Source organism: Gopherus flavomarginatus, chromosome 4, assembly GCF_025201925.1.
Source record: "Gopherus flavomarginatus isolate rGopFla2 chromosome 4, rGopFla2.mat.asm, whole genome shotgun sequence".
Taxonomy (NCBI): Eukaryota; Metazoa; Chordata; order Testudines; family Testudinidae; genus Gopherus; species Gopherus flavomarginatus.
Genome location: NC_066620.1, coordinates 204818023 through 204832877, shown reverse-complemented (window position 1 = coordinate 204832877; position 14855 = coordinate 204818023). Strand labels below are relative to the sequence as shown.

Genomic DNA, 14855 nt, shown 5'->3' with positions numbered 1-14855 from the left:
AACTGACATCCCCAGTGGGCCTTGGGACCAGGGTGGAGTAAAGGCTGGCCCACCGGGGCTCCTCACCCTCCAGAGATGGCAGGAGGTCCCGCCACTTCGTATCAGGGTGGGACACGAGGGTGAGGAAGAGAATCTCCAAGTAGCAGGGTGGTCCCCTGCTCCTGCCCTGAAGGGCTTAAAACAGCCCAGGAGAGAGCTGTGGCTGGGGCAAGAAGCCTGGGGTGATTGGGGAGAGTAGGCTCAGCTGTGGCCATGCCCCAGTCAGGCCTAGCTGGCCCCTATAACAGGCTGTGAGCCAGAAGCCCAAACCCTCTCCCTCTGGCTGTAGAGGGAGAAGGGCCTGGCTGCAGGGAGCTAGTCACAAGGTACCTGAGTGGAGCAGGGCTGGGGGAAGGCAGAGGAGCTGGGGAGCTCCAGCCTGGAAAGACCCAAGCTGCGGCCTAGCATTGGGCTAATAGGGTTGCAGAGGGCAGCCCAGGGGTAGGCCAAGGCAGCAGGTCCAAACCCTCCTTTCCAGTGATGAGTAGTCTGATACTGCCATCTGTCCCAGGGCGTGGGGCTAGACAATGACTGGTAGTAGCCACATACTGAAGTGAGGTGGGAATAGTGGGTGGGGGTTCCCTGGGGAGGGGAGAACCAGAGAGAAAGGGGTTACTGCCGGGGGGCAGCACCTCAAGTAAAAGGGCACCGGGTCCAGGGAGGGACACGGGGGACAGAGGACAGGCGGATCATTTGCCTGCAGAGGGTGCTCCGGAGCTGGAACCGAGCTAATTCACCAGCAGGAGGCGCTGCAGGGGTGAGTCCACTCCTCTACACTCCAGCTTAATTTTATAACACACAGGTGGATTCTAACCTGTGTGTTCATTGTAAACTGAAGGTAATATTGATGCAAGTACTATTCTTGGCTAATGTATAACAATATCCTGTATGTTGCAGCCACAAATGCATCACTCATTATTTCTGACCTTTCTTTTCATGTTAATGTTCATACCACTAAAGGTCCTCTCCTGAAGATAAAACCAGAGCTTGGCCATGCTAAGCAACATCCTACTTCCAAGCAATCAGAGTTGTACTAGAGACAAAATTGAACCATAAATTGTAGCAAAGATCTCCTTGATCCCCACCAGAGAATATTGAGACTGAACTCCTTCTGAACAGATCTCTAAGAAAAATATAAAAACTAAAACAGAACAACTAGTAAGGAAAAGCTCTTGTAAAAGTAATAATTTAAGAGCAGGTTAAGGGATGCATACGACATTTGAACACATGCAATTTAGGGCATACTAATAACATATTTTTTTTAAATTATGTACAACTTGTGCTGTGCCAAAGATTGCAAATAAGTAAAAGCAGTACCAATTTTCAAGGAAAGAAAGAAGAGTGATCCTGGTAATTATCCCATAAATTTCATAGCATTTAAGGCCAGAAGGGACTATTAAATCATCTAGTCTGTTCCCCTGAGTAACACAAGCCAGTTTCCCCTATATTAGGCTCAATGACTCTAGTTAGAGCAAAGTTCAGTCTTCAGGAGACTAAGGGTATGTCTACACTGCAACAAGAGGGTGTGATTGTAGCTTGTAGAGACATATTAATCTAGCTAGCTCAGGGATCAGAGTAGCAAAGCCCCAGCAGTTTGGCCTTTGGTAGGAATTGTACAAGCTCACCCCGAAGGCAGGGCTAGCCTATGCTGAAGCATGTGATGCTACAGCTTCACTGCTTCTGTACCTGAGCTAATTAAATTAAAGCTCAGTTGAGTATGTATCCACAACCACACCCTGTAACTGCAGTACAGGCACACTCTAAATTCTTCTGTGCCACAGGAGAAACCAAGGCATCACCAATACCCAATGTTCCTGCAATGGCAGGGATTGATTTGGTGAGATAGTGTCAGCAGACCAGGTAGTAGGTGGTCAGTGGTGGACACCTGCTCCGAGTGGTCAGAGCAGGAGTCAGGCCTAAAGGTCAGAGTCCAATTCCAGAGCCAAGGCAGAGTCCCTCAGAGCTCAGGGTTGGAACCAAATTACCAGGAGTCAGGACAGGGCTGGTTCTGAGGCAGGAGCAGGGTGAGACAGAATGGGAACAAGATTGAGTGCAAGGCAGGATCTGGGCTGGAGTTGTAGAGGAGAAAGGCTTGGAGAGATAAGCATAGGGAGGCAATGTACATGGCTGTGGGTGTTAGGCTTGTTAGGGCATCAGAAGTACTAAGCAGGCACAGCTGAGGGCTTTACACCTGACAGATATGCACAGATGATCCCATAAGGTGCTCCTCAGCCCATGCCGCAGAAGAATCTACCATTTATTCCTAATGGAGTAAAACAAATATTCAAGGAGAAATAGCAATGAACACAGTAATGGAATCCCAAGCTGGAAACAGCACAGAAGAAGAAATCTCACCAAACTTGATTGTTTAAACTTTCTCTGGGGGCAGTGTCACTGCTTCATCTTTCATGTATGCAAAGTTACATCTTTCATGTAGCCTTGTTGGTCTCAGAATATTAGAGTGAAAAGGCGAGTAAGGTAATATCTTTTGTTGGACAAACTTCTGTTGGTGACAGAGACAAGCTTTCCAGCTGAAGAAGAGCTTGAAAGCTTGTCTCTGTCACCAACAGATCTTTGTCCAACACAAGATATTACCTCACCTGCCTTGTCTCTCATCTTCTATGCACAGTTGTATGCTAACTAAGGTCACAACTGAGCATTCCTTACTCTCACTGGTGAGAATGCACACAATCCTATTGAAGACCATGGAAGTTACTTGCATGAGTAAATGCGAGCTAGTGAGAGCTAGGGTCCCAGAGTCGAGCCCTAAAATGCAGTGTTAGAATGTTAATTGTATTCAGCCCCAGAAACAGAAAAGGCTGCAAGCCTACTGCTTCTGTAGATGCTGCTTTCTGACACCTTCTGAAAGCCTGCTGTAATCTTGAAATTCTCCAACCCAGTGAGAGTTTCTTCCCCAGGTTTCTAAATCAGTTTCTGAAATGTTTATCAGCTCAGCAAGTGTGATGATTAAGAATCATGACGCTTTTATTACATGCTAACAAGACACATTTTAAAGGTCCTCCGGCAACACAGCAAGATAATTACAAAGCCTGAGCTTAATAAGTGTCCTCAAGGTGTGTGCATGTGTATGTAGTTTAAACGGAAACGGTTTATCAACAAATGCTAGCCTTCAGTGCTTTCAATCCAAACATTTCAGTATCCTACAACAGTGCAAGAAGCTGGAAATGTAATTGATTAGCAATTGGTTTGTTTCTAGTATCCAAGAAGAGACAAAAGCACAGGATAACCAAATAGAATAGTATAATTAAATTAGACCTGAAGAATTCTGTTTTCACTATTTAAAGGTGCTATTTGTAATGTAATTAAGGAAACTGGTTTTTAAAAGTTATATTAGCTGATATAAATTGACATAGGTCCATTGATTTCAAGGAATTTACAAAAGGTGAGGTTCTGGCCCATGCATTTTTAACCTGACAGTAGCAATTAACTTGAATATTAAGTTTATAAATATTTTGTATCTTATAAAAGAGAAATAAAAATGTTGCCACTTACATCAATTCGTCTCTTAAGTCTAAATTAATAGAGGCACTGAAAGCTACTCATAAGGAAGCCCTATAAAAAGAGAAAGGTAGGAAAAACATTTCTGAAAAAGAAGAAATTCCAAGTGTTTAATAAACATAGTGGAGGACAATCTGCTTGTTCTTGTTTCCAGCCAAAATTAAAAAAAATATATTAAAGAAACAGCTATTAAGCAGTCCCTTTACAAGAGGCAATTCAGACTCTACTTAGTCTTAAGTGAAAATTAAGAGTCCCATTTTGGCATGAAGGGCTCAATCCTGGGAGGTGCTGAACACTAGCCTTGAATCAGCAAAACATATAGGCATGTGCTTCACCTTAAGCACAGAAGTAAACCCTTTGAGTTCAATGAGCAACTGGTTAAGGGCTTTGCTGGACTGGGGTCCAGCTGCTCATCAATTTACAGGATGCAGAGCTTAACCACTGCTCTGAGTAGGCCCCATTAACCCAGGACACTGTGGGGGGGGGCACTCTGGGCTGGTGCAGAGGGAAAACATACCACTGTCTGATCCCTATCCATTTGGGATCCTGCATAACCCCAGGGACCCATTAGAGAAGCAGTCCCTGCACTCAAGTGTAGTAACTTTCAAGGGCTGCGCAAAGCAGACAAGGTACCTTGCACACCTGCACAGCGGGTGATCAGTCTGGCCCTATGCAAGCAAGACAAAAGTCAATATTTCTCTTTCCAGGTTCTCTGGAATCATTGACACCTTTGTCAGGAGTAAGGTGCCTCCCCGGAAACAGTGCTCTGTATGATATGTTATCAGTCAAAGTAAATAATGCTGTCCTGTTTGCACAGCAAATGCTCCAAATCTATACACACTCCCTCCTCCTTATAGTATGACTGTACTCCTTTGGACACATGAGTGTTCACTGGAGTGAGGTATCTCCTCTTACAGCAATTTGCTGACCAGACACAAGATTCTTCTACCTCCGATACAATGAAGGTCAAAGAAGGGATGCTACCTCAGACCTGACTGATGTCTCTAAAATCATGAATGGTGTAGAGAAGGAGATTAAGGAAATGTTATTTACCCCATCACATAACACAAGAACTAGGGGTCAGTCAAATAAATTAATAGGCAGCGAGTTTAAAACAAACAGGAGTATTTCTTCACACAACACACAATCAACCTGTGGAACTCATTGTCAGAGGATGTTGTAAAGGTTGTAAGTATAACTGGGTTCAAAAATAATTAGATAAGTTCATGAAGGATAGGTCCATCAATGGGTATTAGCCAAGATGGTCAGGTATGCAACCTCATGTTCTGGGTAACTCTCAACCTCCAACCACCAGAAGTTGGGACTGGATGACTAGATCACTTGAAATTGCCCTGTTCTGTTCATTCTTCTGAAACATCTGGCACTGGCCACTGTCAGAGACAGAATACTGGGCTAGAGGGACCATTGGCCTGACCCAATTAGCTCTTCTTATGGATCCCTTATGATCTCATTTCAGTTCAAGGTTGAGTCTCAGCTGGCTTGCTTCTCAAGGCCCTAGTCTTAACCATTCTTTGGGATACACATTTGATGCACAGTCTGAGCTGGATAAGGCAGCCATTGAAGCTGTCTATGCTCAGCTTTAACCTGCAGCAACCATCACAGAAAGACCCCAGTCCACTGCAGCAGGGCATAGACAGGGGCAAAAAGCATGGACAGCCACCCTCGCCCTCTGGCTTTTATGAGCCAGTGGATCCCTGTAGTTCATGGACCACTTACACATGGACCTACCCCACCCACCATGCCCACTCCCCTCTCTTTGCTGCCGAGATGTGGGATGCTGTGGAGAAGGGGTTCTCAACTCTGAGCCCGCTCCCACCGCCAATGCTATAAAAATGCCACAGCCCACACAGGCCACGACAACTGTTTTTCAGTAGATTAAAAGCCAGGGCCAGCATTATAGGGTAGCAAGCAGAGCAACTGCCAAGGGCCTTATGCGAACAGGAGCTGCTAACAGGGAGTTTTGCAAGGGAGTTCTCCAGGTGAAGGAGGAGCAGATACAGCATCTGTGGGGTAAGTGACTGTCTGCAGTGTTTGTGTTTGTGTTTGGGGGTTACTTGCTGTGTGCTGAGCTTGTGTTTGTCAGGCTGTTTGGTTTGTTTGTTTGAAGGACCGTGTGCTGTAGCTGGCAGTTGGAGGTGGAGCTACTAGGAAGGTCTGAAAGCTAGAAGCCTCTGGTAATTGGCTGAGCCTTAACCAGTGGGCGGGGCATTCACTCAGGCCAGGGCTGTATAAAGCTGCGCACAAGCGACCAGGGAGCTTAGTGAACAGGAGCTGCTAACAGGAAGTTTTGCAAGGGAGTTTGGAAGGGGAGTAGGAAGGGAGGGGGGGTCCCTTGTCGGTCTCATCTGTGACCCATCGGTCCCCTGAACCTATAAACTGAGCCACATCCAAAACCTTTCTGTTTACAGCAGAGCAGAGCGGACAGGGAGCTGTAGACGGGAATTTGAGAGAGTTTGACAGAGGGAGGCTTGCAATGGTGAGGAGGACCCGCAACACCTGTGCCAGCACTGCTTCTGTCTCCTCCACCTGCGCCTGTAGCCAGACAGAGCACCAAAGCATGGATGCTTTTACCCAGATTCTGGTGTGGGCTTGCAAAGACTGTAATTTGCAATTTCCACTTACTGATATCCAGGCTGGGGGTGGCATCCAATGTGAAAGGTGCCTACTGGTGGAATCTCTCAGGCAGCAGGTGGGAGAGCTACAGGAGGAGGTGGCTAGGCTGAGGAACATCCGTATCCATGAGCAATTCCTGGACAGTATCCATGTGGAGACAGCTGACGTAGCTGTCCCACTTGACAGGACTACCGACACACCAGTGGAGGAGGAGATGCCTCAGGGTGTATCTGACACAGCAGTGGAGGAGGAGGCTCAGGGTGGACACAGCCAGCTGGTTACTTCTAGCAGCAGGCAGTGCTCCACCGCTGCTGCGAACCCTCCTGTTGTGGTAAAAGATAACCATTATGCTCTTCTTGATACAGGAGAGAAGGAATCACCCCCAACAGTTAAGGAGGTGAAGCCTCGTACCCCTAAGGCTGGGAGGTCTGCTGCCACCACTGATAAGAAACGTAGGGTAGTGGTGGTTGGAGACTCTCTGCTGAGGGGGACGGAGACACCCATCTGTCGCCCTGACCGTTCATCCCGGGAGGTATGCTGCCTGCCAGGGGCCCGTATCCGAGATGTTACTGAGGCATCGTCGAGGATTATCCGGCCTTCTGACTACTACCCCATGCTACTCATCCATGTGGGCACAAATGATACTGCGAGGTGTGACATTGAGCAGATCAAGAGTGACTACAGGGCTCTGGGAGTACGGGTTAAGGAGTTTGGAGCGCAGGTGGTATTCTCTTCGATTCTTCCTGTTGAAGGTAGGGGCCCGGGCAGAGACAGATGCATTGTGGAGGTGAATGCCTGGCTGCGAAGATGGTGTCACCAGGAGGGCTTTGGCTTCCTCGACCACGGGATGCTATTCGAGGAAGGACTGCTAGGAACAGATGGCGTTCACCTTTCGAAGAGGGGAAAGGCCTTATTTGCGCACAGACTGGCTAACCTAGTAAGGAGGGCTTTAAACTAGGTTCGACGGGGACAGGTGAGCAAAGCCCACAGGTAAGTGGGGAACAAGACCTGGGAGATGGGTTGGAAACAGGAGGGAGCACGGGCTATAATGGCAGAGAGGAAGGAGGCTCAGGGCAAAGCTGGGAGGCAAGATCAAACCAGTATCTTAGATGCCTATATACAAATTCAAGAAGTATGGGTAATAAGCAGGACGAACTGGAAGTGCTAATAAATAAATACAACTATGACATTATTGGCATTACTGAAACTTGGTGGGATAATACACACGACTGGAATGTTGGTGTGGATGGGTATAGTTTGCTCAGGAAGGATAGACCGGGGAAAAAGGGAGGAGGTGTTGCCTTATATATTAAAAATGTACACACTTGAACTGAGGTGGAGATGGACATAGGAGACGGAAGTGTGGAGAGTCTCTGCGTTAGGCTAAAAGGGGTAAAAAACACAGGTGATGTCGTGCTGGGAGTCTACTACAGGCCGCCTAATCAGGTGGAAGAGGTGGATGAGGCTTTTTTCAAACAACTAACAAAATCATCCAAAGCCCAAGATTTGGTGGTGATGGGGGAATTCAACTATCCAGATATATGTTGGGAAAATAACACCGCGGGGCACAGACTATCCAATAAGTTCCTGGGCTGCATTGCAGACAACTCTTTATTTCAGAAAGTTGAAAAAGCTACTCGGGGGAAAGCTGTTCTAGACTTGATTTTAACAAATAGGGAGGAACTTGTTGAGAATTTGAAAGTAGAAGGAAGCTTGGGTGAAAGTGATCATGAAATCATAGAATTTGCAATTCTAAGGAAGGGTAGAAGGGAGTACAGCAGAATAGAGACAATGGATTTCAGGAAGGCGGATTTTGGTAAGCTCAGAGAGCTGATAGGTAAGGTCCCATGGGAATTAAGACTGAGGGGAAAAACAACTGAGGAAAGTTGGCAGTTTTTCAAAGGGACAATATTAAGGGCCCAAAAGCAAGTTATTCCGATGGTTAGGAAAGATAGAAAATGTGGCAAAAGACCACCTTGGCTTACCCTTGAGATCTTGCGTGACCTACAAAATAAAAAGGTGTCATATAAAAAATGGAAACTAGGTCAGATCACGAAGGATGAATATAGGCAAATAACACAGGAATGCAGAGGCAAGATTAGAAAAGCAAAGGCACAAAATGAACTCAAACTAGCTATGGGAATAAAGGGAAACAAGAAGACTTTTTATCAATACATTAGAAGCAAGAGGAAGACCAAGGACAGGGTAGGCCCACTGCTCAATGAGAAGGGGGAAACAGTAACGGGAGACTTGGAAATGGCAGAGATGCTTAATGACTTCTTTGTTTCGGTCTTCACTGAGAAGTCTGAAGGAATGTCTAGTATAGTGAATGCTTACGGGAAGAGGGTAGGTTTAGAAGATAAAATAAAAAAAGAGCAAGTAAAAAGTCACTTAGAAAAGTTAGACGCCTGCAAGTCACCAGGGCCTGATGAAATGCATCCTAGAATACTCAAGGAGTTAATAGAAGAGGTATCTGAGCCTCTAGCTATTATCTTTGGGAAATCATGGGAGATGAGGGAGATTCCAGAAGACTGGAAGGGGGCAAATATAGTGCCCATCTATAAAAAGGGAAATAAAAACAACCCAGGAAACTACAGACCAGTTAGTTTAACTTCTGTGCCAGGGAAGATAATGGAGCAGATAATTAAAGAAATCTTCTGCAAACACTTGGAAGGTGGTAAGGTGATAGGGAATAGCCAGCACGGATTTGTAAAGAACAAATCGTGTCAAACTAATCTGATAGTGTTCTTTGACAGGATAACGAGCCTTGTGGATAAGGGAGAAGCGGTGGATGTGATATACCTAGACTTTAGTAAGGCATTTGATACAGTCTCGCATGATATACTTATAGATAAACTAGGAAAGTACAATTTAGATGGGGCTACTGTAAGGTGGGTGCATAACTGGCTGGATAACCGTACTCAGAGTAGTTGTTAATGGCTCCCAATCCTGCTGGAAAGGTATAACAAGTGGGGTTCCGCAGGGGTCTGTTTTGGGACCGGTTCTGTTCAATATCTTCATCAACGATTTAGATGTTGGCATAGAAAGTACGCTTATTAAGTTTGCGGACGATACCAAACTGCTAGGGATTGCAACTGCTTTGGAGGACAGGGTCAAAATTCAAAATGATCTGGACAAATTGGAGAAATGGTCTGAGGTAAACAGGATGAAGTTCAATAAAGATAAATGCAAAGTGCTCCACCTAGGAAGGAACAATCAGTTTCACACATATAGAATGAGAAGAGACTGTCTAGGAAGGAGTATGGCAGAAAGAGATCTAGGGGTCATAGTAGACCACAAGCTTAATATGAGTCAACAGTGTGATACTGTTGCAAAAAAAGCAAACGTGATTCTGGGATTCATTAACAGGTGTGTTGTAAACAAGATACGAGAAGTCATTCTTCCGCTTTACTCTGCGCTGGTTAGGCCTCAACTGGAGTATTGTGTCCAGTTCTGGGCACCGCATTTCAAGAAAGATGTGGAGAAATTGGAGAGGGTCCAGAGAAGAGCAACAAGAATGATTAAAGGTCTTGAGAACAAGGAAGGCTGAAGGAATTGGGTTTGTTTAGTTTGGAAAAGAGAAGACTGAGAGGGGACATGATGATAGTTTTCAGGTATCTAAAAGGGTGTCATCAGGAGGAGGGAGAAAACTTGTTCACCTTAACCTCCAATGATAGAACAAGAAGCAATGGGCTTAAACTGCAGCAAGGGAGATTTAGGTTGGACATTAGGAAAAAGTTCCTAACTGTTAGGGTAGTTAAACACTGGAATAGATTGCCTAGGGAAGTTGTGGAATCTCCATCTCTGGAAATATTTAAGAGTAGGTTAGATAAATGTCTATTAGGGATGGTCTAGACAGTATTTGGTCCTGCCTTGAGGGCAGGGGACTGGACTCGATGACCTCTCGAGGTCCCTTCCAGTCCTAGAGTCTATGAGTCTATGCCATAGAGGGCCCATCAAAGCTAAGTTGGTCGGGCTTCAGCCCAGGTAGGAGGGGCTCAGGCTGCAGCTTCAGCCCCGAGCAATGGGGTTTGGGATTTGGCTTTCTGCCCTAGGCCCCCGTGAGTCTAATGCTGGCCTTGCTCTATGGTTTATTTTGACGGAACCCCTGAAACCTGCTCGCAGCCCATCAGGGGACTCTGGACCCCTGATTTGGAACTGCTGTTGTAGAGTTCAGTTCCTTTTTGCACAGGAAGTGCCATGCAAGAGGCTAATCTCACTACAGTGTGTCACAGCAGTCAGGCTGGCTTTCCGGTCTCTGCAGCTGCAATGGGAGGCAGAATTTCCCCCGTGATACTAGTGGTAGGGCCTGGTGAGCCCAATTCCACCGACCACACACACATGACTAAAGAAACAAAGGGATTCTAACAAATCTACTATGGGAGTTAAGGCAGCAAAAGAGTCGCTTCTAACTACACATTGCAGTTCCCTTGACTTTATTGGAGTTCCTTCTGCTGTACATCAATGTCGGAGGAGAATTGTGCTCTCTGTTTTATTTATGCCACTGGAGCAAGCTGGTGTCAAGCTGCCTCCTCAAAACATAATGATGATTGGGCAAGAACTGAACAATATCAGAACCTCAGAACATTTTCTGCCTCCCACAAGATCAGCACAGTCTGTGTCCTGAGCATTGCCGCCTCCTCCTCCTCCAGGTACAGCCAGTTTTTCTCCAGTTGTGCAACTACTGTCAGAAAACCTAAGCAGCTTAAAAGTAAAAAGTATCCCACCCAGAGAGAATGCTTGGTCAGGTTTAATAATTCAAATCCATAGTTTTTTTCCAAGAGTGTTTCAGTTTTTTAAAAAAAATTATTTCTAAGTAATAATGGGTCCCTTTTATACAGTCTGCATCTGCTTTTTCATTAGAACAGCTCTATCCCTCTGCCCAATCAGTTTCTTTCTTTAATTTATTATTTTTATTGATATTCTGTCAGGTCCCCTGTTGTATGAAGCACTGGACAAACAATAGAAAGACAAGTCTTGTTCTAAGTCTGTTTAAACCAAGACACACCCAACAGTAGGTATAACAAAAGAGATTTAGCAGAGGAAGAAGGGCAATAGAAACTGCAATAGAAGTCATTAACTTAGACCAGCAATGTCCAGAGTTAGACTCATATAAGTTATCAATAGCTAATAATATTGTCAGAGGTCATTGCCTCATCACTTGCCCTGTTTCCATGGTTGTTTTTCTCTGCCCCTCTCCTCTGGAGAATATGGCCCCAGTAATGTTAGAATTGATATTTGCAAGATTAGACAGAGTTAGGTCTCCTAGTCCCATCCCAGACCACGTTTCTGATGGGCAGGGGCAAGAATCCAAGTACACCGCTACCCTGATATAACGCAGTCGTGGGGAGCCAAAAATGCCTACTGCGTTATAAGTGAAAAGCCGTTATATTGGGGTAGCAGTGGTAGGGCTGCAGCAGCAATTTAAAGGGCCCGGGGCAACTCACAGCAGCCGGAGCCCCGGGCCCTTTAAATCGCCGGCAAACCCTGCTGCCGCAGCCCTGGGGAAGTGGCAGCAAGGCTTCGGCACTGATTTAAAGAGCTCGGGCTCTGACCGCTGCAGGGAGCCCGGGCCCTTTAAATCGCTGGCCCAGCCCCATTGCCGCAGCCCCGGGGTAGCGGCAGCAGGGCTCCGGCGGTGATTTAAAGGCTCTGGGGCTCCCCGCAGCAGCCGGAGCCCTGGACCCTTTAAAGCGCTGCCTGAGACCCGCTGCTACCATGCTATATGCGAACCTGTGTTATATCAGGTCACATTATAGCTGGATAGCAGTGTATTTACATTTGAAGATAAGTGTCTCTCCCTGGATAAAACATTTATGACTTAATTTCAAGAACTGTTTGTGTGTGTTCCTGCTACTGCCTAGGTCAAATAGATTCTCACTAGAGACGGACAGGGCCGGTGCAAGGAAGATTCGCGCCCTAGGCAAAACTTCCACCTTGCACCCCCCCAGCTAACCCCACCCCCCCATGGCAACTAACTCAGCCCCCCACCCGGGGACGCCCCCCTGCAGCAGCTAGCCCCCCACCGGAACAGCTAATCCCTCTCCCTCCCGTCCCCCCATAGCAACTAAACCTGCCTGGGGAGACTTCCCCCCGCCCACCGACAGCTAACCCTGCCTGGGGAGACTTCCCCCCTTCCTCCCCCCCACCCCGGCAACTAACCCTGCCTGGGGAGACTTCTCCCCTTCCCCCCGCCTGGCAGCTAACCCTGCCTGGGGAGACTTCTCCCCTTCCCCTCGCCTGGCAGCTAACCCTGCCTGGGGAGACCTCCTGCGGAAACTAAGCCTGCCTGAGTAGCCCGCCCCAGCTCATCTCAGCTCGGCCTCCTCCACTGAGCACGCTGGTGCTGCTCTAATTCTCCTCCCCGCCCAGGCTTGCGGCGCCGATTGGAGGAGACTTAGAGCTGGGCTGTGTGCTCAGCGGAGGAGGCAGAGTGGAGGTGAGCTGGGGCAGGGAGCGGTTCCCCTGTGCGTCCCCCCCCTCGTTATTGCAGGCAGCCCTCCCCGCGTGCCTCCCCACACAGCTCACCTCCACCTCCTTGCCTGAGGGGGCTTTTAGGAACCCCCAACCGCTAGGCACCCTAGGCGGCCGCCTAGTTTGCCTAAATGGTTGCACCAGCCCTGGAGACGGACTTGATGGATGCAGAGCAGCAAGGCTAGGCAGGGAGGGATAGGGAAGAAGATGAGGCCATGGCCAGAAGCAGGTTGAATGTCCTGTACAATCACAGCAATTGCAAACCCTTCCTGAGCTCCCCCTGGAGCGCACACACACACACACCCTGCAGGCTGTGGGTCTGAGGATAATGTTTGGTTAGAACTGTAGCAGAACTGTAGCCAGCTGTAGGGTGACTACAGGTAGAGCTGGCTGGAAAATGGATTTTCCATCCTGCAAAATATTTTGAGCTTTCATTTTTTGCATCATCCTGAATTGGGGAAAAAAGTCAACATTTTAAAATGGTTTTTTAAGTTAAACTCCCTCAGTCCCTCTCACCCCCCGGCCCCCCACAATATTATTGTTTGGATCAAACTTTTCAATTTTGATCTTTTTTAATACAAAATAAAGTAGTTGACAAATGAAGAAAAAATCAAAACTTTCCATTCTGAAAGTGTCAAACTGAGCTATTGTGACATTCTCGAAATGTTTTATCAATCCCTTTTGGGAAAGAAGTTTTGAATAAATTGGAATTACCTTATCAAAAATATAGGTTTAGGCAAAATGGCATTTTCCAATGAAAAACTGCTTTCAATTAAAAGTTTTCAACTAGCTCTAACTGTAGGTATAGACAGGGCAGTCGTTAGGCATAGGCAGAATAGGGGAAGGCATAGGGCCCCACACTGCCTGGGGGCACCACTCAGCAGGCAGCCCAGACAGTGTAGAAGCAGGGCTGCTGGGTCCTAGAGAGAGCCGAATGCAGCACAGTCTGAGGAACGGGATTGGCTGCTGGGGTCTCTGGGAAGGGGAGGGGGTGGGGGTTGGGAAAGGAGCTCACCTGTGAGTGTGACTCTTTCCCCCCGGCTGAGGTCAGGTGAGGCAGGCTCTGTGGCTCTGGAACCAGTATCCTTTGATGTGCCCCATAACATCCATTCTTCTCCCCCCTGCCCCACGGAGCACCCACTCCTTTCTCCCTCCTCCCCAGGAGCACCCCTCTCTCTCTCCTCCCACCCCTCCATCAGGGCTGGGTTGGGTGAGGTGCTGCCGGGGAGAGGAGAGGAGGCAGCTGGCTGCCTGCCTGCTGAGGAATGAAAGTGAAAGTAACTCACTTCCTCGGCAGGCAGCCAGAATTGGAATGTCACACAGGGCTTGGCTGGCAGTGGGCTGAGCAGGCCAGCTGAACCACTCAACCTGCTGTCAGCCTGGGGTTCCATTTACTCAGCCGGCAGTGGGCTGCACGGGGCCGGTGGCGGGCTGAGCGGGCTGGTGGCGGGCTGAGCGGCTCAGTCTGCTGCCAGTCTGGGGTGCCAGCAGCACTCAGCCTACTGCTACTCTGGGGTTCCGGCTGCCGGCCCCTTGCCAGTCAGGAGCTCAGCCGCCAGCCCCACTCTGCCTCCTGCCAGCCTGGGTGAGCAGAATCCCAGGCTGGTAGCGGGCTGAAGGGGGGTTGGCAGCCGGGATCCTGGCTGGCAGGAGTTGGTGGTCAGAACCCCAGACCAGCAGCGGGCTGAGCAGGGCCTGGGATCCTTGTCTAGGGTTCCAGCCACCAGCCCGCTGCCAGTTTGGGGTTTCATTTACTCAGCTGGCAGTGGCCTGAGCAGGACCGGTGGCCAAGACCTCAGATAATAACAATAGTTTATTTATATAATATAGACATAGAGAGAAACCTTCTTGTGATGAACTGGGAATGTTCTTGATGTTTCCTCTGAATACTGTGTTGGTGCCTCAGTGTCCCCTATGCAGTTCTTAAGTATCTAGGTGGTGGGATAAGGGTGTGTGATTGCTGAAGAGCAAAGGGACAGTGCACCTAAATGCCTGGCACTCTGTCTCCTAGCAACTGATGGCCTAGGCCCCTTCTCTGCAAAGGTGCCAGCTGAAGGTGTTGGAGACAAAGGGATCAGGTGACCTCGTGGCCCGGGAAAGGGGCTGAGGAGAGAGGAGGGGCTGGGAGGGGTTGTTAGTCTGGAGCTGGCTGGGGTCGAGGAGTGAAGTGCAGATGTGGGGGGTCTGGT

At 48.1% G+C, this 14855-nt stretch overlaps 1 long non-coding RNA gene across 1 annotated transcript; it reads right to left on the bottom strand.

The window, feature by feature from the left end:
• Nucleotides 1-775: 775 nt before the first annotated feature.
• LOC127048894 (uncharacterized) lies at nucleotides 776-13918 on the bottom strand. The gene is made up of 3 exons (XR_007773792.1): nucleotides 13682-13918; nucleotides 3553-3612; nucleotides 776-1162 (listed from the first exon to the last, which is right to left on the bottom strand). It is a non-coding gene; the product is annotated as an uncharacterized LOC127048894 (long non-coding RNA).
• Nucleotides 13919-14855: the final 937 nt, after the last annotated feature.